Source organism: Microtus pennsylvanicus, chromosome 4 (genome assembly GCF_037038515.1).
Source record: "Microtus pennsylvanicus isolate mMicPen1 chromosome 4, mMicPen1.hap1, whole genome shotgun sequence".
Classification (NCBI taxonomy): Eukaryota; Metazoa; Chordata; class Mammalia; order Rodentia; family Cricetidae; genus Microtus; species Microtus pennsylvanicus.
In genome coordinates, this window is record NC_134582.1 from 37,945,457 (window position 1) to 37,970,687 (window position 25,231).

At 38.9% G+C, this 25,231-nt stretch overlaps 1 protein-coding gene and 1 pseudogene across 2 annotated transcripts in view; both read right to left on the reverse strand.

The window, feature by feature from the left end:
- The window catches only part of Kcnn2 (potassium calcium-activated channel subfamily N member 2), a 350,618-nt gene that overhangs the window by 135,336 nt on the left and 190,051 nt on the right, over positions 1 to 25,231 (reverse strand). The gene's annotated exons all lie outside the window — the stretch shown is intronic.
- On the reverse strand, positions 8,144 to 8,621 carry LOC142848657 (cytochrome b-c1 complex subunit 7 pseudogene; annotated as a pseudogene).

A 25,231-nucleotide genomic window follows, 5' to 3' on the forward strand; every position in this document is an offset into this window, starting at 1 on the left:
TTACCATTATTATATTCTCCAATACATTTTTCTCATTAATGATATATTTTATAGAAATCATTTTAAAAACTTCTATAGCATTTTGTTTTATAGTTGTAGATGTTTTCTTTGCTAATTGGTGCAAGATAACAGGTTCATTTCCTGGGTTCTTTGACTTGGGAGTGAATAACTTTTGGAATCACAGTTGTCTTTATGTAAGCTGCAATGATCTCAGGTCAGTAGTTGGCAGAAGTCTGTTGTGATACACTAAGCAAGTTATCTGATATTGAAAGCTTTCATTTATAATCCCACTCCCAGGGTTCATCCCTATCCTCATTTTAGAATGCCTCTCACACCCTCCCTTCCATCCTCTCTTACAGCCCCAGCTTAACTTTCAGAACTGAGGGTTAGACGCACATCCATCTTTCTATAGGAACTTAACATCTATAAAAGTTTCCTCTATCAACTTCTGCATTAACTTGGATCAGTGATTCTCAACCTCTGGGTAATGACCCCCAAACGGTTGGGAAATATAGATACTTACACTATGATTCTTAATGATTTACATTACGATTCATAACACTAGCACAAGTAAAGTTATAAAGCAGGAACAAAAATAATTTTATAGTTGGGGGTCACCACAAAATGAGGAGCTGTATTAAAGGTTTACAGCATCCAAAAGGTTGAGAATCAGTAGTTTCAATTAGAACTCATTTCCTAGAGATCAACTTCATTATACTATCATACACAAGTGTTTTTACTATAAATATTTCATTATGGTTAATGAGCTGATATTTGCAGTAGAAAATATAGGATCAACACAAGTCTCTGTAGATGGTGAATGGATAAAGGAAATGGAGTATAGGCATATAGACAATACATAGATACAAAAGGAAGGAAAACCACCACTGTAATGGCAAGGATGAAACTGGAAGATATGATAAGAGAAATAAACATAACACAGAAGAAAATACTTTGCTATTTTCCTGATATAAGGAATCTTAAAAAGTCAAACTCATAAAAATCAAAGAGTAGACTCATGAGGATGAGGGACTAAGGTGTGAGAAACTGGGATGGTGTTGGTCAAAGGTTCATTTATCCAGGATAATTCCTGGGCGTCTAATGTACAACATGGTGATTATAGTTAAGACTGATGTATTTACTCTTGAAACTTGCCAAAAGTGGATCTTTAATCACACACACACTCAAATTGTAATTTTTAAGATAATAGATTTGTAAATTAGATTATTTCATACTTTATGCATATGATACATAATGTATACTTTAAGTATTCTTCTTTGTAGAAATATATATATCATTTTGTCTATTTCTATTTGATCATTTTTATTGGAAAATAATTCTGCTTAAGAAACCAAATTAACCAAGGGGCAAAAAACACACCCACCATCATATATATATTGTTTTGGCACACAAATGGCCATACATTATAAAATATATTTTAACTATATTATTAATTTTATACATGTGGGTGTCTTACATACATATATGGCTATGTACCACATGTGTGCAATGTCTGTAGAGGCAAGAAAGGGCACCAAAGGCCCTGGGATTAGATATACAGACTGTTGTGAGACAACATGTGCATGCCGGGAATCAAACCTGAGTTTTCTAGAGGAGCCACCAATGTTCCCCTAAGCCATTTCTCTATATTATATTTTACAATATAATATGTTTTTCTTGTCAATAATTGGTGGGAGCAGTTTAAATAAGACACAAACAATGACAATCTGTTCAACTTTTGGTACATGACCTACTTGAATTTTTTAATAGTTAAAATACTGAGAAATAAAATTAATGAGATACTTTTCTCAAAACTATGTTGACCTCCATTTTGTTTAATAATTTAATTTTTTTGTCATGTAATGAGAATGATGTGGACTTTGGAATAGATAGTCCTGAATTCTAAACCTGACTTCAGTCACTTATTCAGAGCCAATATTTAATCTTTCAAAGTATACGTTCTTCCATTGTTTGTGACAAGATCTGTGAGACATTATCTTGATTGTAAATTTCCCTTTTCATTCACATATTCATTAATAATATGGAATTTTGTATCCCAAGCTCAGTCTTACCTATCTGAAAGGTGATACATTGTATTGTGTGGTTTAGAGATGCAGGCATGGGTTATCAACTCAGACGTGTAAGAGGAGCTGTCTTAAAACAGATGAATAAAATGTTTTTGTTTGAAAACAGTTTAGACAAGTGGAGGTTTTTATAATTTTGAAGTAATTTGGGGACTAAAAAGAAGTTAATGCTGCTCAGCTCTGATCTGGCTATTGCCAAAGAAGTGTGTCCAATATTGATAGGTTTCCCATATTTTAAAGAAAAGTAATGTTTTAGGAACTGAAATTTCATTATATGTCAAGGGTAGGAAAGATGGAAGTCACAGAAATGAAGTCTTAAACAGAGAACAGGCAGGGTATTCTGAGCAGACAGGCCTCTCTCTTCACAAACACTCTATTGGAGGATGGCAAGCCTTCAGGGGTAATGAGGAGGAGAAACAAAAGTATTTATTATTATTTTTTAGGGAACACTTATAAGGGTATCTCTTGTTAGGTCTGACATAGGAGAAGAAACAGCAGTAGGGTGATTGTCTCTTACTAGAACAAGAATGCTAGATGCATAGCAACAGCAGAGGCAGCCACCAACACTGGTCACAAAAAGCCAAGTGTTTTTTTTAACATCCTAAAGCAAACAGGACTCCTCTTATCTCCTGAAAATCCTATTTTCTTCTTTCTAGAATTTCTCCCTCATTTTTCTGGAACACATCCTAGAATTGCTCCTAAAAAAAGATATGCTTAAAATAATGAGATTTCTATCCCCTAGTTCACTGGCCTGCCCATCTTCAACTATAAGGGACAGAGAGTTTGGAGTGCGGCAGTCATCAGCAGAAACTAGAAATAAAGAAATGCCAGCTCCCATTACCACAGAGGAATTTCAAATTTGGAAATCCTGATGGATTTCCCACTGCTGCACCAGAACAGTTTTCCTTGATCATCTCTCATCAGTGATGGCCTCTCCTGCATGCTTTTTCTCGGATCTAACCCTCACCCCTAAAGGCAGATAAGTAATAGTAGAAAAGGCTACAAGGGAAGAAAAATAATTTAAATCCAACTCCATCTATTTGCACAGAAAATGAATCTTTCTTATCACATATGGAAGGTAAAGATAGTACCTACCTCTCTGGGATAGCATGTGAATTACCATCTTTGATACATACTAGTGGTTATTAAAAGACCCATTAGACCACAAGCTAGACCTGACATAGGAGATTCAAATACTTTTTTTGTTTTTTGTTTTTTTCGAGACAGGGTTTCTCTGTGGTTTTGGAGCCTGTCCTGGAACTAGCTCTGTAGACCAGGCTGGTCTCGAACTCACAGAGATCCGCCTGCCTCTGCCTCCCGAGTGCTGGGATTAAAGGCATGCGCCACCACCGCCCGGCGAATACTTTTATATGTGCATCAAGAATAATGTTTTCTTCTGTCCCCCCCAAAGTGTGTGAATGTGTAGAAGAGATGAGGGGAAGCTTATCATCTTTCCCTATATTCATTACTAATTCACAAAAGTCCTATTAGTTTAAGAAGTTTTCGGTATTAGGAGTTAAGCTAGAAATAGCATCTGACTAATTTGTACTCACTTACTAAATTGTCTGTGAAAAATAAAAAGGAAAGCACAACTTAAAATATAGATGTGAAAGTACAATGTTGGCTTAATGGACCCTTTGGAAAAAATCCTCATAAAAGGTCCCGAGAAAGGCACTCAAAGTGCAAAGCTGGTTAATTTTGTTATTTTGTTCAAGGAAATGACGTTAAAGCTTTTGAGAGAAAATGAAAACAGAGCCAGCTTCTGTGGCTCGAAAAGCCAATGCATTTAGTCTTTTATTTCCAGTGACTGGCTTCATCAAAGGTACAATTCAGAGACTTACTCTTAATTTTTTCTCTCTAATGAATAAAGCCAAGCTAAAGGCTAAAAGAAAAAGCCATAATAAAACCTTTACTATATAAACGTACTTGTCCCATAAAGATAAATCTAGTTTGGATGAAGTTAAAATTCAATACAAGTCAAGAGCGGTCTTTCTCCGCCTTAGATGAAAGTACTGTTGAGTGTGGTCATTCACCAATTGCATCTTGAAAGCATTGCAGGTCAGTGAGCAGCTAGGCTTTTGGCTACATGCTTTAACTTTGCGAATTTGTCCAAAGGAAACTTTATTCTGCTCTGGAGCATTTCAAACGAGAAACTTCTCCAGATTGATTCAGAAGAAAGTTAACTGTGTGTTCTTGATGCTGAAGTGGGTCGTGTCCGGTTTCTCATGTCCTCTTTTTACAAGTAGCTGCAAGTCACTTCATTATTGCAAGGAAGTATTCTTCAACCTCACCGGGCACTTTTTGTATCATCACTTGAGTGTCATCTGGATACCCCAAACCCAGTGAATACTGTTCCCCTAGACTTGAACCAGCGCCTGAATTTTCTCTCTGATCGCCTCTGGCATGACACTTTTTCTCAGCTATCACATCCTACACTTCAATAAGTCCTGTCAATATCACTTCCAACATTTCTTTTGAATCTCTCCATTCTGTTTTTTTTTTCTATCCCATCAACAGCTTCCAAATTGGGATTCTTGCTTTGACTCTTGCCTTCTCTCTGATATATTCCCTTTGCAGAAGTCAAGGCACTTAAAAAAAAAACTATTTTTTTTTTTTTTAAAAATCACATCAGATCACTCTGGAGCCTAAAGTTTTACATGGCTTCTTCTCCTAAAATAAGTCCAATTTTGTTTTAGTATTATGGTCATTCATTAGGTAGTTTCCTTTTTGTGGAATGCAGTTTCCCATGTTCTTCGAATGGTTTCTCCTTTCCTCAGTGTATGTCTTGTTGCTTTTCCAAGAATGCACCCCTGGAGGTCTGGTTAAAGCATCTGTCCCATTGCTCCATTCAGGTCTTCTGTACCATTGTCCCCTACTTGGCTTTTGTTGTGTTTTGTTTGTGTATGTGTGTGTATGCATGTTTGGTTGTTTGTTTTCACAATTAACACAGAGCAGGAATTTCATGTGCTTACTTGTTCTTTTCTGCCTGCCTCTAGGATATAGAATTCATGAATATTGGTATAGTGTCTCATCAATCCTGACTACTAGACAGAATAGATGTGCAAAAACTTCGGAGTGAATGATTAGACAGCTAAAGCTAATAGGTAATATTAGAGCAAGATGGTTTATTGGGCATTCATCTTCTGGGAATAAGAGCTGGTATTCAAGTACATTATTCAATTCCTTTACAACTCAGAAGTCATAACGGGCTTTTTAAAGAACCAAGATATTTGAACATTTCTGCTTTCCTGAATAGATCACATAATCACATATAACTGCCTGTGTTTATAATGATTTCCTATGTTCTTCTTAAACCTATCTGGGTCCAAATGTTCTATCTAATTCCAGACTTTCTCTTTTCATTGAATGGAAATTTCTTGTGCAAATATGCTTCAAATATTCATTCAACACTTTGAACAATATGACAAGCAACTGTTTTTGTGCATGCACTTCCAGGCAGTAATAATCATCTTTTAGCCTTACCAATATCAATTAATTACATTACCACATCTTCAGGGGATCAACTTTCATTTATTTAATCATTTAGTTTTTAAGACAATAAGTTGACACTAGCATTGGAAATGTGACTTGAGTCAGGATAAACATTCAATTAGGTTTCTTTCCTCAACTCTGAAGATGATTTCTTTCTCCTAATTCCATGTGACTTTGATCCTTTCATCAACATCCATTGCTTGGGTTCCTTTCCCTTCTTTCTCATGCTTCATGATACCCTGGTCTCCAGTCTACATTTGTACCCATTCTATCCTTTGCTTCCTCCTTTTCACCTCTAACTTTGGAAAAATTCAGTGCTCTGGCATCACCTCTGGTCATATTTTACATGAAGCCTCTGCTGTGGATAAAGCCTTCATTGAAACCATTTGAAGACCACCCCCATATCTCTTTAGCTTTGTCAGTACCAGGACCCCATTGTTTGCTGTTTATGAAAGGGAGTGTCACCACCACATTGCTCAGATTGGCCTTAAGCTCCTTAAGTGTTCTGCCTGTTCAACCTTACTGGTACATAGGACGATAGTGCCTATGCCATCTCACCTGGCTAGAATTGTATTCTTGAGATTATTGAGTAAAACAATGCATACAGAGTAGCACAGTCCAGTGAATGCCCTTGATTCTTGGAATTGGAGACCCAATAGGCAATAAGATAAGGAAAAAATCAAAGAATTTCATAATTTAGAAGGCATTTTAAGAAGTTTGTGAGACAACTAGCTGTCACCACATAAAAAGTGCAAATCCCTTCATAAAGAAATGAGGACTGTTAAATGGCCCTTAAGTGACCTGAAAAACAAAGACAAGCAGAGCCCAGCCTAGAAGTGATAGCCTTTGTGTGAAGACCCATTGATGTGAACAGATTAGAATTGGGGAGCAATTAGACTAAGCAGAAAGGAAAAGACTGAGTCCACAGTAATGATACTGAACTGTACGGAAGACAAAATGTGTCCAATGGGCCAGAGTAAAGTTACCATGGGAACACATGAACTATGGTCCATCAAATCATTCACTATATTCAAATATTCTTTAATAATAAAACTCACCTTTTCATCCTTGGTTGAAAACAAACAGCAACTGCTCATTAAGGTGCCCCTTGTATTCCTAGTGATATCAACATTACTTCTTTCAGATTATAAACCATAAAAAACACGGATCACCATATTTTGCCAACTAAAAATGACTTTTATGGCATCCACAAAGGTTAACAAGACCTGTCTTCCTTTGGGTAAGAGATGAGGTGTTATGTAAGTCCAGCCTGGAGGAAGAAATGGAATTTCCCCAAGGAGGAATTAGGTGAACCTACTGATGAGAATATTCCTTCCTCTTTGATAGTTTGGATAAATACTAGGGAAAATAGAAAAAACCTGAATATTCTGAGGGAAATATAGAAAAGAATGGGTGTGCGGAACCTGTGCATGTATGACTCAATGTACCAAAGCAACTAAAACTAGCATTCCTTGCTAACGTTTGTTTCTCAGATGCTGTCCTCAGTCCCCTAAGTTCATAGCAGGTATGTGAGGGGCAACTTAGGCAAAGGACTGTGGTGATCCAGATGACTGTGAATTGTGAAGGAACTGGGCAAGGCCTAAGAGTCTGACGAGATTTCAACTTTCTCAAATTGCTCCAGTAAAAACCCAGAAGGAACTGTGTGCTCTCTATCAGGCCAGTTAAGTGATTCTATAGCCTATTGCCAGTTTTGCCTGCCAACTAACCTGTGATGATGACAGTTTTTTTTTTGCAGATTGGTAGAATCTGGAGTAACCTAGGAGAACAGCCTCTGGGCACAAGGGATTATCTAGATTATGGTAACTAAGGTGGACAATACTCCGTGGGTTAGGGTTATGGGCTAAATAAAGACAAGAAAAGAAGCTGATCATAGCAGCACTCTTTATTTGTAATAATCAGAACCTGGAATCAACCTAGATGCCCCTTAATGGAAGAATGGATAAAGAAAGTATGGCACATCTACACATTAGAGTACTACTCGGCGGTAAAAAACAATGACATCTTGAATTGTACATGCAAATGGATGGAAATAGAAAACACTATTCTGAGTGAGATAGCCCAGACCCAAAAATATGAATATGGTATGTACTCACTTATTAGTGGATTCTAGCCATAAACAAAGGACCTTGAGGCTATAGTTCGCCATCCTAGAGAAGCTAAGTAATAAGGTGAGTCCAAGGAAAAACATATATAGATCCTCCTGGAAACTGGAAGCAGACAAGATTGCCGGGCAAAAGTTGGGAGCATGGGGGTGGGAGTGGGGTGGGGTGAAGGGGAGAGGGGGAGAGAGAACGGAGAAGGGGATGGTTGGGGAGAGCTTGGGGGGTGAGATGGTTGAGATGGAGGAAGGACAGATATGGGGGCAGGGAAGAAGATATCTTAATTAAGGGAGGTATTGTGGGGTTGGCAAGAGGCTTGGCTCTGGAGGGGTTCCCAGGTGTCCACGGGGATGTCCCCAGCTAGGACCTTGGGAAGTGGAGGAGAAGGTGCCTGAACTGGCCTTGTCCCGTAGTCAGACTGATGACTATCTTTTTTTTTTCCAAGAATGGCTTCAATACACATTTATTTAAAGTGAGGCATCTGCAGAACAAATAATTCTTAAATTGTGATTCAGGTTGAAACAACTTCATAAAAATAGGCTGAGACCAGGCACATCCACAGATCTCAACCACAGATCACTTCTTTGCCCATTCTTCTTTCTCTTTTCTTTCCTGAATAACTTCTTTCAGATAGGGTTTAAGGTAGAATTTGTCCTCCTCATATTTTGTCCACTGCTCCTTAGGCAAGATCTGATGCTGCATGCTCAGGTCCAAGGCTCTCTTAATTCGAAACATTTTGTCATTATAAAGATGCTCAGGAAGCCTTCTTATGGCTTCTTTCACATCTTCAGTCTCATGTAGTGTATCATCTCGCATTAAACCCAGTTTGTTGAATCCAGCAGCATTATAATACCATTTTTGAAAACCATCCAGCCACTTGCTTGATGCTGCAACAGCTGGTATGCCCGCCATGATGACCTGAGATCGAAGCCGACTGATGACTATCTTGAATATCACCATAGAACCTTCACCCAAAGACCGATAGAGGTAGAGACAGAGACCCACATCGGAGCACTGAACTGAACTCCCAAGGTCCAGTTGAAGAGCAGAAGGAGGGAGAATATGAGCAAGGAAGTCAGGACCCGGAGGCGTTGGTCCACCCACTGAGACAGTGTGCCTGAACTAATGGGAGCTCACCAAATCCAGCTGGATTGGGACTATACGAGCATGGGATCAAACTGGACCCTCTGAATGTGGCTGACAATGAAGGCTGACTGAGAAGCCAATGATAATGGCATTGGGATTTGTCTCTACTCCAGGCACTGGCTTTTTGGGATCCTATTCTATTTGGATACATACCTTCCTAAGCCTGGATGGAGGGGGTAGGGCCTTGGACTTCCCACAGGGTACCATGCCCTCTCTTAGGACTGGAGCAGGGAGGGTGAGTGGGGGAATGGGAGGCAAGTGAGAGGAGGGGAGGAAGTGGAAATTTGGAATTGTATTATTTATAAAGTTATAAAACATTTATTAGGAAAAAAATAGATGTGGTGACCAGTGTGGTCAAGCCACTGTGGTCATGCCAGATTGCACCTCGGAACTGAGCCAAAGTACACTTTCCTTCTGCAAGTTGCTTTTGTCAGGTTTGATCAGAGATGTAGGACAGGTGGCTCGAAGATCACTACCCACCCCTTGCCCTGTCAGTCTTATAAGCTAATAATTCCCAGAATCCTCCTTGCTCCTTTTTTTCTCTTGTCTTGTGTGCCTTGTGGGAGTCAGGCATGGTGGAAGAGACGTCGCTTCTGTTCAACAAATGGCTATCTCTTCAGACTATCCAGAGACTAGACAGAAACACATCAATATTCTGCATGGTCATTCTGTCCCTGTTACATCTGCAGTCTTTTCTACTCAGTCCTACTCCTGATTATAAACATTGAGGATAGAGAGTGTTTTGTCTTTTTATTCTACCTGGATTGTAAAGTTAAATTTTAGAATTCCAAGAATAAATAAATGAAATGAATTGGGAAAATCTTCATTCCTTTTGTATTCCCCAGTAGCCCAAACTTTTTGCTTTTACTTTTCATGTTATTGTTGTTTTTCACAAATATTAAAAATTTTCATCACAGTTTTAGCAACTTTAAGGGCAACCTAAACTTACTTAGTTCTTTTACATACACCCTCAGTTAGTCTTAAAGTTGAGCAGTTGCTCAAAATATACATACATTCATATAATATACATAATATGTATTTATTAAAAATAAATAGTCCGAATTTACCAATGGGTATTAGAAGACCATTCTGCATTAAAGGGAAAATGATCATTTTTCAAGAAATCTATTCCTGTTTCTTTTTTTTTGGGGGGGGGGGTGAGGGAGGTTCGAGACAGGGTTTCTCTGTAGCTTTGGTGCCTGTCCTGGAACTAGCTCTTGTAGACCAGGCTAGCCTCGAACTCCCAGAGATCCGCCTGCCTCTGCCTCCCAAGTGCTGGGATTAAAGGCGTGCGCCACCACCACAGGCTATTCCTGTTTCTTATAGATCCATTTATAATTTAAAATATGTTAAGTCCAGTGAGATGGCTCAGTGGGTAAAGATGCTTACAACCAAACTTGGTGATCTGAGTTCAATCTCTGGAACCTACATGTGGAAGAAGAAAACCAACTCCTGCAAATGGTCATGTACCTCCATACACATGCAGCAACATGATCGTGTTCACGCACTAATAAATATGTGCAAACAAGTTAAAGTAAGTTAATAAATTCTAAACTGGTAATGTTTAGAGGGAGCAAACTTTACTCATTTGTATTGATTTTTTTTTGAGAAAGGGTTTCCTATTTGTCAGTCTGTCCTTGAATTTGCTATGTGACAAAGGATGACCTTGAATTCTTGACCTTCCTGCCCCATCTCTGAAGTGCTAGGATTCATGTTTAATGTACTGTCATTCTCAACTACTTGGTCACTTTTTAACGAGGAAAATTAATAACTATTTTTATGTAATCAGTAATTCAAGTGTACTCAGAGGCACATGAAAATGGTTCTCTTAAGTAGATTAAATTTATATTATAATTTATACTCTAAATGTTCATAGCATATTCTGCTTAGAGCATAACAGTGCATTTTGTCACAATGCCCTGATACCACAGATTTTATATCAGTAGACTCTACATTTGCTGAGGTTTTGTTTATTGATATCTATCAATACCAATGACACCATAACCTCACCTGGCTGTCTCCCTGCTTGTGAGCCTTGACCCTGAGTCACCCTGCCTGTTCTCCATGGAAGTGGGGAAAGCATAGATTTCACACACTGACTCAGTTCTCTCATTGAGCATCTACTTTCTGGTGCCTTCCCAAGGCGCCCACTCCTAACTCATCTACTAATCATTTTACATATAACTGTGGACTCCTCTAGTTATTCACTGCTCTTACATTTATCCTTGAGTAACTTATTGTCTTTTCTTCCAAGCACATCTTTGGTTGTTCCTCATGCCTCAAAATTTTGTCATGCTTATGGTGTGATGGAAGCTTGAAGCTGGACTACTCCAAACATCGAAACAGAGTCTTTAAGCTTCCCATGATCTCAATAGCGCCTTGACCAGTGATACCATGAGGGCATAGAAGGCAGAAGGGTGTCAGGAGATGTAGTATTCACCTTATTCATGATGATGAGTAAATGGGCTTGCTTTGTAAACAAGGATGTGTCCTTAGTCATTTTTCACCCACATTGCCATTCACCTAATAAACATTGGCCACCAGTTAATAGTCTCCAAATTCAACTGAAATATAAAATCGTGTATGCCAAGACCATCCCATTTGGCAGGGAAATCCAGTTTAATGAGAAAAATACTATTCGGACATAATTATCCCTTTGGGGAAGAGTACAACACCTTCCAGTGCCCCTGGGAGCCAGAGGAGGATGCTTCTGCAGCAGCTGACAACCCTTTTGCAAAGTGGCTTTTGTACTGCACTCCAGTGGTTAACTGGAATCATGTCAAATGGATTGAGAGCAGTCTCCTTTGGGAAAGGGGGACACTTTGGCAGAGGCTTGGTGGTGTGAGAAGAATAATATGAGAACTAAGCTACACATTAAACTGTCATCTGCAGTGGAGCCTTTAATGGGAGAAGGAAATGAAGCAAAAAGAAGTTTGTATAGGATCACAGCATCCATCCCAACACCTCTGAATGCCAAGCCCTACGTAGCAGAAAGGTCATAGAATTCAGCTTTGAGAGATGTGAGGACTGCTTACAGCCGGCAATTCAAAACAGTCTGGGGCATAAGTGCAAAAATGTATGGAATATTTCGTTAACAGTGTGTGTGTGTGTGTGTCTGTGTCTCTGTGTGCCTATATGTGTGTTGTTGTTGTTGTTGTGAATGATAATATTTGTTGGCAAGAAGTACCTTAAGACAAAACTCATGCCAGTAACTGACTGATCTAGGACATAAGTTTGATACACCAGCTACTCCCTAGTCTGGGAGTATTCTAAATGTGGCATTAACACTGTAGCTTATACTGAAATTTATTTCCTGTTGAAGAGAGGGCTCAGTGGTTAAGAGCATACACTTCTCTTGAAAGGACTGGAGTTTAGATCTGACACCCTCTTCTAGCTATCGTAGGTACCCTCCACACACACACACACTTAACATTGAAATAAATTTTTTAAAAAGACAATTTATGCCATGTTTCTACACAAAGCCCAGAGGGTCATAAAAGGAAGAGTATAAGTGCTCTCAGGATTGAAGCTATTCTTTGCAAACCCTCTGACACAGCCAGTCCTTGGTAATCAAGATAACAGGATCAAAGGAGAAGAAGTGTCTTCCTTTTCTCTGCTCAAAACCTCAACAGAGGATGATGATCCTGGGGCACACAAGACAATGAGCTGCAGAGGAACACTGGCCTGATGTAGCTACCTAAGGGCAGGACACAGCTTCATTGCTGTCCTCCCATGCTCAACAGAGAAGAGGTAGTAGGCAATGGCTGAGAAGAAGAGCCCCTGGAAGGAAATGGAGGTTTCAAACACCTGAGGGTAATGGACTTGACAGAAGACTGAGGGGCATCAGCACAGGTGTGGTGTGCCAGGATCATTCAAGGATGGTATCATTTGTATCCTCAAAAAGGAGTGTCATAAGGGAAATTTAAGCTGCAGCAAGAACCAGAAGCATATAGATAACAAAGACTGTGAGGCTGTAAGTAAGGAATGGTGAGGATAGGCATGAACTGAGAGTAAAGCAGAAAGAACAAAAATAAGAATTATACAAGGCAGAAACATATACTTCGTTTGAGCCAGCTGAAGGGAATTTGATTAATGTCTGTAAGCACTTGCTATCCTGGAGCTGGCAGCGTGAGAGCAATGATCATATGTTTCTGAAGGTGACCCTGGGTTTTCATTTGTGTTCCCCCTGAATAATCTAGATGAGCTGAATTGTAGGGGATAGAGTTCCCTTGTAGGGATGGCTATGCCAAACATCAGTAACACACAGAAGCAGTGGCCTCTTTCCTGCAAAGGAGGAATGCAAGCATTGCACCATGGGCACAATACGGACAGGCACTGTTAGTGGCTGTCACTCAAGCCAAAGTTTTGCTACCTAGATTGTTTTCTGCTTCATGGACAATGTTGCATTCATGCTTGTCTTTAGCAGTGGGGAATGAAAGGGAGGAAGAACAGGGACAAGCCAGCCCACTATACTGAGGGGAAACATCCTAAGACGATAGAAAAATGCAAGGGGCAGGGTCATAACTCCACCTCCAGAAGCATCCCAAGATGATTGGCAGTATGCAGGGGGCTGGATCATAATTACATCTTCTTTTCTTGCTGCTTCAGGACTTTATCAGTTTCTCAGCTACTTCAAAACTCTACAAAGTCCACTCTGTAACCCCTGGTTTATGTGCAGCTGTAAAATCTGTATTAGACACTGGAGTATGACAGATGATAGCCATTAAAGGACCCACATAGCATGATCCAGAGTAGTCACATGAATGATTCAGCTGCATCTGGCATAGCCAAGTGCTATAAATTGTGGTAATGATATTTCGTAGGACTGGACTGCGGTTAAACCAAGGACTTACCAAAAAACCAAAAGCCACCCACAAATTGGCTGTTTCTCTGACAGTATTGTAGAATAAAAGGTTCTAAATGTTCCTCCAGTCATTATGATGAGCCTTGATAAAGTACACCATATTAATTAACGTGACCAATGTCCTCAGAATCTATATCTATATTAACTGCCAATTTCCTCTTCAATCAGTGAGTGAAAGAAGAGTTAGAAACCAAATAAATAGCTTAGCTGAATCAGGTAATAATATATCTAAAGAAAAATTGAAATTATGAATATTGATGTTTGCCCTGCCATTGTTATAGTTTCATATAACTCTTTGATTTACTAAGTTATGCTAGGTGAATACTCATTCAGTGATAAACACAAAAGATGCTGTACTAGTTTGTTTTAACTATCAACTTGATATAGTCTAGAGATGATGGGAAGACAATCTCAGTAGAGAGATTTCCCAGGTCAGATTGACCTGTGGCCATGTTGGTAGGGAATTGTCTTAATTGTTCACTGATGTAGGAAGGCTCAGCCCACTGTGGGCAGCACCATTCCCTGGGCAAGTGATCCTGGCCTATGTGAGTCTGTGAGCCAGCAAGCAGGGTTCCTCCATGTTTTCTGCTTCAGTGTTTGCCCTGACTCGTTCAATGATGTGCCATATCCTGTAAGCTGAAATAGCTCCCTCCTTCTCCTAAATTACTTTTGGTCAATTTTCTTTCAGCAACAGAAAAGAAACTATAATAAGTACCTTCTCCCATGTTCTATTTCATCTTTGATTCATAAGGTGATGCAGAACTTAAATCACAGAGGAAACTGCTTCTAGTGACAATAATAATGGACTCACTACCAGAATCATGAAATTACCCATTGGAGTATACAAACTCATCGGATCTAGATTTTACTGCATGTAACTCTAGGTCAGTATCCTGTGAACATCATAGTCTGAGCAGCAAAGGTATTCCTGAGCATTTTACAATGCAATTAAAATCAACGGGGGATGTTATGTTGGATTTGTAATTTTGTCTGTGCTTTGAAGTGGTGCAATTATGGTACCAATGCTGATAGATGAAAAAGTCACTGTGTCAGAGTGTTTTCCATGATCATGAGGTGATATGTACTTTGATTACTGAAAGCTGTAGCACTATGCTCCCACATAGGCCCATCTGAATAAGATCAAATCTTAAACATCTATCTCAGATAGGGAGGATGAGAAGATTAAAATCAGCAATGATTTTAATGACCCCTGAGAATCTATCTCAATTGACTGTTCACAATTTATACTGAAGGGTAAGTCCTGAGATCACTTGTCTGTTTCAAAGTGTCAAAACTAAGAATTAGTTTCTGTTGAATTTAAAGTAAAGTACAATTGATTTCCCCATTGTGTGTAGGGATGTGTGTGTGGAAGAGAGAGAGAGAGAGAGAGAGAGAGAGAGAGAGAGAGAGAGAGAGAGAGAGAGAGAGAGAGATTGTTTCTTGGCTGCTTTAGTCTGCCAGTCTTTTCAAAAGTGTGAAACATGATAGGAGATGTAGGTGGAGACTAATCTTTTGTTTCCCAGCCACTCAGACCTGAATTATCACACAGAAGCTATATTAATTACAACACTGTTTGGCCTATTCAGGCTTCTTATTAACTAACTCTTACATCTTAAATTAACCAATTTCTATTAATCTGTGTATTGCCATGAGGCTGTGGCTTACCAGGTAAAATTCTGTTCTGGCATCTTTCTCCTTTGGCAGCTACATGGTATCTCTCTGACTCCATCTACTCTCTCTACATATTTTTTTCCAGCCTCACTATATTCTGTGCTGCTATAGGCCGATGCAGCTTCTTTGTTAATCACTGGTAATAAAACATATTCATAGCATACAGAAGGGAATCCCACATCATCTCCCCTTTGCTGTCTAAATAAAAGGAATAGTTTAGCTTTAACATAGTAAAATTACATACAGAAAAGATTTATCAAGCAAGAATTATAGTTACAATAATTAGTCCATTTACATTTGACAAATTAAGAAAAATACTCTATCATCTATCATATGATAGATGTGCAGGATACAGAAGAAAGTGACTGAAAACTGCCAAGATAAGCAAAATAACCTTTCGACCTTCCTGCTTCATGGAAAGGTCTGCCAGATACTTTGTGAGTCTAAAGTTTTGTATCTAATTTATCTGTTATCATAACTAAGGAAACCTATAACTATCTGTCTTCAACTCTTCAAAGACCCCAAAAAATATAATATTACCTAAGTTAAACAGGAACTGCATTGCAAGCAACTTCCAAAACTTTAAAATTGACAGAGAAATCTTGCTGCCTGGACAGTCACCCAAAGTTTTTCTATAACACTGGAGCATCCATCTTCAGTGTACAGGCCCATAGTATCTGGCAGACTTTTCCATGAAGTAGGAAATTTGAAGGGCTATTTTGCTTATCTTGGCAGTTTTTCAGTCACTTTCTTCTGTATCCTGCAGAATGTCTGGCTGTTTCTTTTAAAAACCAGGAACCCTGAAGGATCATCCTGCCTTTTGGAATTTTCAGCGGTCACGTTTCTGTGGGTCCTGCATGTCTAGTTCATATGGCATACCATCAAGCAGTCCAGGCAAGAGCAGTTTCTTGCCCAAATGGCTAGCCTTGTCACATTGAAGGCAAATTTCATAACAAGCTTTTTCAATGCCCCTAAACCTTTCTGAAGTAATTGGTGTTGTCAGGAGCAGACATATCTCACTTTTGAGAAAAGCCTAAGTTCCTAAAATATTTTAAATGCCATATTCCATAGGTCTTTGAAGTGTTGAAGAGTATCTAACTGAAATATATCTCTATATATCTAGGAAACCTAACTAACATGACTACAAACTTAACTATTATAAATGACTACCTATTAACCTGTAATTTTAAATTATATATTATATTTTTAAATGAGATGTCTAAACATAATACCTTAAACAAGAATAGAAATACATATAACAAAATTGATCTTAAATTTTTATCAATAGACCAAGATCTATACCATTGAAAAGTATCCATCTTGATATCATATCTCCCTTATTTTTTGTTTTTTAGAAATTGACTGTGATCACTAATCACTTATAGTCAACCCCCTTTAAATGAAAAAAAAAACATTTATAAACAACCATTTTGGGAATTTGAGCATAGTTTTCTCAAAACTGCTTCCTGCTGTTTGTTGGGCGAAGTATTTTTAAGGTTCACAGAGACCTTTTTTGGGGGGTCTTGTTTCATCAAACCATATTAGACTAGAAGGAATACACAGTTTCTCATCTTCTGTGGAAACAAAAGCAGAACCTTAGACTAAAATTTTGAAGTCAAGATACTATATATATATTGGTTTAGCTTAGCATCCCCCCAAATCAAATGTCTCTCTGCAGTCAAAAAGTTCGAAGAAAACACAATAATGAACATAGTCCACACTTCCTATGCATATTCCATTTTTATGTGGCTTAATTTTTAACTCTATTACATTTTAGTATTTATTTTATTATCTTACTCCTATAATCTATGACTGTCAGTACTCATTTATGTTATAACTGTCTATACTCTTTTTCCTCTCTCTTCTAAGCCTGCGTATATTTTGCCAACACTGTGATCCATTCAGAGGTTTATTTCTGTCTGAATCTGTCTTTATTGCATATCTGGATTCATTTTCTGACCAGGAGTGCCTTTTTATTTTTTAAATGCTAAGTGAGCATGACGAGGACCAACTCTGCAGCCCTAACTGTTTGCTCCACCCATTCCAACATAGCAAAGTTATGTTCAATGCCATGCTCTGTAAGCCATGCTCACCACCCCAGCTCCAGTCTATGTTGCTATCAAGCAACTAGCAGCACACTGCTCACAAAACCCAGAACCTCTTGAAAGAGCCAGAGGTATTTGTGCCATCATCATGAACCAGGAATCCAGACTTAAAGAAGCTGCAGTTTTTGCTGCTAATGTTGAATCAGAAACCCTCCTCTTAAAAGGAGTGGCACTTCTGCTCCTTGCCAGCAAACAGAGCCCATCCGAGAAAATGCTACCGCCAAGAAGCCGTGTTTAACTCTATTCGTTTGTATCTATAATTCCTTCCCAAGCTCTCTCAGGTTTTATGTAGATGCAGTCATGCCCCACTTTGGGCACCATTTTGTAGGCAGAGACTACTCTTTCATTTCCCAGCCACCAAGACCCAAATAATCACACAGAAATTGTATTAATTACAACACTGTTTGACCTATTAGCTCCAGCTTTTTATTAACTAATTTTTACATCTTAAATTAACCAGTATCTAATAATCTCTGTATTGCCATGAGGCTGTGGCTTACTGGTAAGGTTCTGTTATGGTATCTTTCTTCTTCCTCAGCTACACAGCATTTTTTGGCTCTGCCTACTCTCTCTATATATCTCTACCTGTCTCATTATACTCTGCCCTGCTATAGGCCGAATCAGCTTCTTTATTAACCAGTGGTAATAAAGCATATTCATATCATACTGAGGGAAACCTACATCAAAGAGAAGGTGGGTGGAACATTCTATGTATTCCTTTCAACAATATACCTTCTCTCTCCCAAGTCTGAATCCACCGTTGCTAACAGAACTGTTTGACAAATTACTGTATATGCTATGCATGTATATAGCTGCTATAGCATAATTGGAAAAACAACAGGATCAAGGGCTTTGAGTATACAACAGACTTTTTAAATGTTGTGATTTCTATTTAAGCAAAACCTCCTTTATATAAGTCATTTATTGGGATGCCCACTCTAGTCATATGTCTATGAAGTCAACCAGAGAATGGATCCTACAGGATCCATAAAAGAAATTCTAACCATGGTGTGACGAAGTTTAGTGTCTCGTGGTCTTTCAGAGAAACTGCAGGAAAGCCCGCTTTTCTAGATGTAACTACATTTAAGAAGACCATAACACAGTTATGCATGACTCTCTGGCTGCAAGCCTCTGGTGGCTAATGTTGGTGCAGAATATGGTCTAAGCACTTTTTCTTTCCAGCCAGTAGCTGTTCCATTTTATATGACTATTCTCAGATTGCACCTCCTGCATTAACTTTCCTGACCTATTGTCCACAGGTTTATTTGTTTGTTTATTTATTTCCTTTACTAGGACAATTGTGACTCTGCTGTAAAAATTTACCAACAATTTTGAGAACAACTCAAGGATACATAGAAAAAATTATCTGTCTCTCAGAGATAGAGATAGATAGATAGATAGATGATAGATAGACAGATGATAGATAGATAGATAGATAGATAGATAGATAGATAGATAGATAGATAGAGATCTTCATGTTCTGAAAATTGAAAGTTTCCCCATAATTTCTCTGAAGACAGAATATAATCTCCCTACTGTTGTGTAAACTAGATTCCTTTAACTATAAAACTAGTCTGAACACATGCTCCTGTCTCAGAGCTCACTGGACATGTTATGTGTCAGTAGTCTGTAGCATTCCTAGGCCCACATGGACCTAAGATCCAGAAGACATCTTTTATTTTTCCCCTTTTGGAGATAATGTGACATGTGGCCTAGGCTGGCTTTAAATTCACTAGGTGACTAAACATAATATTGAACTACTGACCTTCCTGTTTCCATATCACCAGTGCTAATACTCAGGTGTGTGCCACCATACCAGGTTTCCGGATGTTCCATGGATAGCCTCTTCCTTATGGGCACAGATGGAGTTAGGAATTTTAAAGTATAGACCTAGACTCTCATGACTTCTCACTCCTGCTTGTCTCTTCTGAAGCAAAGCCAAACCCAACAGATGGCCCTGGGATGCCTGTGTGTATCACAGGGGTTCATTCAGTTAGATGAGCCATTCTCCCACTAGCCTTCCCTAGATAATATCATCTCTGTTTTTGGCTAAGGGTCCATACCCTTAAGTTTCCTAGATATTTCTGCTTCAGAAGAGGGTTTGTATTTATCTTTACCCCTTCAAAGCGGTAGCTGAACACTCTCATTGGGAGCATTTTCTAAAGAACCATTGAAAGTTCCATGTCCTCCGTGTTTCTTTTGCTGCACACATCTCTGAATGTCCATACTTCCACAACCGAACTAGGCTGAGAACTCACCAGATCACCACATCCAGCTCTTTTTGTTCTTTCAACTTCCAGGTCTCTTACATTTATCTACGCAACAAGGAGTCAGATGATTTGTTCAACACTACGAGTTTCCAATGTCAACCCAACTCCTTTTTCTCCTCTTGTCTGTTTTGTCCTGTGTTTAATGGCCAGTGGTCATAGGGAATCAGGCTGTGTCTTCAACACTACATTTCAAGAGCACAGCCTCATCATTTGTAACACCTGCTGTCCAGGTACCAGTAGGACGCCATTCTGACTCCTGCAACGGTCCATTGAGGACGCTTTCCCTTCGGTTTAGAATAACCAGCTCCCCCCTTTGTGGCAGTAATCACCAGCATTGTCTTCATCACCCATATGTTCTACAGTAGATTCTGATGCGTAAGTATGTTCTAAGGAAATTTGCCTTTCCTCTACCTGCCTCTGCTCACTCGTTATCACTTTCAGAGCCAATAGCATCTCTATATTTTAAAGAACCATTTCAGGCAAACAAAACTTTTTCTTATACTCAGTACAGTCTTTCATATTCTTTCCAATGCTCAATTTTAGGGCCACATCTACATTTTATATGCTTGTCCCAGAGGATACCCACTTCCATGCACCATAATATAAATTAGTGCCCACTTCTGAAAACAAAAGCAAACAAAACCCATACCAAACACCACCACAACAAAAACCCACATTCTAACAACAGATCTCTCTGTATTTTATTTTATTAATTAAGTTTGTTCTTTGGCATTTTCATGCCTGCATATAATAATGCATTCTGATTGATTACTCTGAGCCCATACTTTTTAAATCTTTACCCCCCTTACACTGTGTCAAATCCCCCATTCAGGTCCCCTTTCATGTTCATAGCATGCAGGCTCACACACATGTGCACGTGTGTGTATGTATGTGTGTGTGTTTCATTGAGTTAGAACAGAACCTTCTGTGTGACCAAGGGTATGAAAATATCTAAAGGAGTATGGTACACTCACCGGTGACTACACAACTGAACTTAATGACTTCTTCTTCCCTGGGTTTTTCAGTAGCAGGAGCCTGAGTTTGCTGGGAAATCACACTAGCAATGGCTATGCCATGCCCAGAAGATAGCATTACACTGCATCCTCCCTTGCTTCTTTCTTTTCTTCTAAGATGCTCTCTGAGCCTTAGAGGGAGTGGATGGTCTAAATGCCCCCACTCAAGCAGTACAGTGAAACTTTGTGGGTTAAAATTCCAATATATGTTTAGCTGGACCAAAATCCACCCGTTCCTTTCTGCCAACTTTAACAGAAAATCTGGCTTGAATTTTTTCCCTCTAGAGACCGTCCATATTCTTAGGCACTGCCCCCTTCCTCATTTTCCAAAACCAATAATATTGTATCATATTTCCTTCCATATTACCTTATATTTTGCAGGTGATATGAAATTAATGTTCATTACCTTAATGTATCTTACACTATAAGTGATAAAATAAGTATTTTGATTATCAAGTTAAGTTTTATAGTACTGTTATCATCAAAGATTTAATCTTATGTGGGTGAACTGTAACATACTAACTCAAAGAAAATGCAGTGTTTGGTAATTAAAGATATTACCAAAATAAAACAAGACTCATTATTTTTAATTTGTAGGCGAGCACATTCTGGTGTCTATGATAAAATTTTATAGCTACTTAATAGCAAAGTAGCGTGAGTTCAGAGTCTATTTTACAGTTTCCTCAGGAAGATCCTTACCATTGACTCGGGCTTTGTAGGCCTACACCATCAAAGGGGCAATCCTGAATAGGATATCCAACTTTGCCGAACCCGTGGATCAAATGGGATAAAACAAACCTGTAGTTCCCGGGTCTGGTTTAGGAAGTTCTCTGAAGAATATTGCTGCCATCCAGGAGTTAAGAGGAGGTTAGAGTAGCATCCCTGATTCTGGAAGAAAAGTTCTGCTTCTGTGGGTTTTATATATTTGACTTCACATTTAATACTAAAAATAACATCTTAGTAACTAGACCTAAAAACTCTGTAGTAGCTGTAGTTTACATAAGCCTTTATGGTCTCATGGGGCATGTAGCAGGCAAAGAAAGACTCAGATTATAGAAAGGCTATCCCAGCATGTGATGGGCATTTCCCAGGGCTACTGGAGTTTCTTATCTTTGAGCGAGTGAGCTTCTTTGAAGACTGACTCTCCGTGTAATATCCTTAGTAAATATAAAAACTATGCCAGATGGTGTTCTTGCTCTCCTCTGCCTTTTGCTTTTGATAACTCACAATTCCTACAAGCTTCCTTTTCCTTTGTATCTGTTTGGCAGAGATAGCCCTTTCTTGTAAGATTTGAATGTATCAGTGAAATCACTCAGGGGTTCATGGTCTGTGTTGAAGCCATTATTTCATCAGTCAAAATAGTTGATTAATGTACATCAAAAAAGATATTAGAATATTTCTGAGTTTTAATACTGAGGGTGATAGCTATTATAGTCTGTATTTAATCCTACTTCACGAAAGGTTAAAATATGGCAAAAATACTTATTTAAGGCTCATCACTGAGAAAAGAGTGAAATAGGAATGTGGACCACAATAATAAAAATATCTCTGCTTCATGAGACTGACAAGGTACCTGCTGTTCTAAAATAGCTCCTGATGGATAATCTCTAATGTAAATATGCAAGTAGAATGTAAAGAAAATTTGACGAGTATTTCTATCCCCTAGGGAACATGTATTGTAAGTATTTATTTTTCTAGCATTCTGTGCTATGTGTTCTATGCTTCTTTTTATTATCAATAATATAAATGCTCAATCTACATTTGAGCCCTAATTACTATGTGTCAACAATGGATGAGAGTTTTCCTTGAATTCACTGACTTCATGAATAATAGTAGTTTATAAAATGCAACCCAACACACAACAAACTAGGTGTAGAAGAATAGAATGTGGGGCCTTTAAGTCTTTTTGGCCCAAGGATGACTGGGAGCCCTATTATGAGGATTCCAAGATAGCTGCCTTGGAGTGACTGCTCCCTTTCAATTTCATTGGTTAATCAGCCTGCCAATCATGCTAAGTTGTGACCGAGCAGGATAGCAATGAAAGCCTTTAGATTTTGCTAGAAAAACCTGCCTCAGTATCACACTCAAGCACACTGGGCTTCTGTTCATCTTTGGCTTTTATGGATTTAGTTCTCATGGTTTTGAAGATCACCTTGAAAGTTCATACCATGTAGCAATTTATCCTTTTAGGAGGAGCAATTTTGAATCTTATGCTTCAGAGAATAATATGCAAGAGAGTGTCACTGAACAAGTGAGTGGGCCTGGGTTGTCTCTAAACACCTACACGTTAGACTGGCTCTTATTGTTCTATACTTTGGCTGCCTCATAATAACTCTTCAGTGGTAAAAATCAAACTCTTGAAAAGAAAAAAAATCTTCTGTTGCTTCAGGGGCATAAACGAAAGGAAAACAACATGGCAGAGTCACGGTTCTTAGCTGGAAATAAAAGTCGTCTGAAGGATGAAAACCTGGGTTAGAAATGGCGAAATCACAGAGATGGAAAAAAACGGATCCATTTTTCCAGAAGCTCGGAGGAGAAAAGGGAAGAGATCAATAGGAAAAGCACCAAGGGCTTTGGGAGCAGTGAATCTATTCTCCACGACCCTGCATGGGTAGACGTTTGTAAGCCTGAAAGGGCTGGACTGCACAGGAAAAGATTCCGAAGGCATACGAAGACCTTTGATTACTAATCACTGCCAAGTATTGGTTCATTATTTGTAAGGAAGTTTCCCTGGCACCACAAGGTGTTCCTAGGGAAATGTTTGCTGCAGGAGGGAGGCTTACAAAAGAACTGAGTTCTCTACCTTCCCCCCTACAGCCCCAAAAGTGTCTTTCTTAGGAGGCAAGCCCATTTTTAATAAGCAGAATTAGGAAGGATTCTCTGTGTGCACACGCTGTTCATCTAGTGAGAAATAATACATTCATCTGTGATATCTTTATATGAAAAATAACCCAAAATATAGTGTAACACAAAGGTGAATTTGGAAGGAGCTCAAAGCTTGTGCACACAATTCTACAAAGCAACAAGTAAGTTGTTATGGGTGAATCAAAGGGGTAAATTAGAAAGTGTTCGAGGAATGGCGCCTTTCTGGGGAACTAAGTAGAGTCGTCACTTAGATGTATGTTCTCAGAGTTGAAGAGGAACTTATTTTATATGTTAAAGGAAGATATATTTGCAATTATGCATGCCTAAGAGAAATGATCTAGAATCTGGGAAGACAGAAGGCCGGCCACCTCCTCTGACAACCTGTAGACAGGTCTAGCTCTTCTCGGTACATTCTATCTTCATCTACGTCCACATGCCAACTCTGTCCATAAATCTGCATATCTTGTCCCCATTGTCGTACTTTTTTGCTTGATAGATTATAAGCAAAAGCAATATGGAGTTGAGCTTATTTGAGTGACTTTTGGTTGCTGTCCGTATACAAATGACATACAGTCATAGTCCCAGGATTGTTAAGAATTCAGTGAAATTTCTCAGCTACAGCTCCTTTCTTTGGAGAGAGGGAAAATCAAAGGGTTCTGGAGGTCATTCATCAGCGGGCACTTACATACACTGGGAAAGGAAGTTCCCTTTGTGAATAGGAAGGTCTACTTTTCTTTGCAGGAAGGGACATTTGCTGCACCAGCAGAAGGACAATGAAAGTTCTATTAGTTTTCAGAATCCCTGTTTGAAGGATGGAGCTAAATGTATGAGAAGAACAGAAGCAGAAGTCAAACGAACAATGAAAAATATAATAGCAGCTCTGGCTAATAACCCTTTTTCTTCTGCATAAATCAAAACAAGATTCTTGAGAGGCAGAATGGCTTATAAATACACTAGACGAGGACAAAAGGCATGTTTCTCACTTAAGATGTAATTAACCAGGCGCTGGACAATTAATGACAAGTGGCGTGCTCCAGTCCTATCGTAGCTCTTTCGTGGACTACATATGTTACCGAGAAAACTGGCCATCTACATAGCAGTAACATTAAAGGCATCATTTTGACAAGCACCACATAAAATAAACACTGCCTTGAATACCGGGTGGTTGCTAAGAAATAGTGTCAAGTGCAATCCTTTCCAGTTATGGCTGATTTTTCCATTTTATATCTTCCTCAATCATTAGGGCTTAACCCCTACAGGAATTTACATGAGCATAGCTTTCATGCTTCTGCAAATATAAATTTTCCAGGGGTTCCATTTAGTCCTTAGAAGGCCCTGGGCATTAGTGCTAAGAATTTTGGGCAGGGTCAGTTGTTCTGGAAAAGGGCAACACTGGGGTTCTTGACCATATGGGGGTTTATAGAGCACAGGGAAAGATGGAACTACGTTGAGTCCATGTGGAAATTTATCCTTTCTTCTTTTTCCGCGGGATGAATCAAGGGAGGAAAGGCTTAAGGGTAAGCCGAATCAAGTGATTTGAGTTATTTTAAGAAGAAGCAATTCATTGCGCTAGGTGCCAAACCAAAAATGCCTGGACAGCC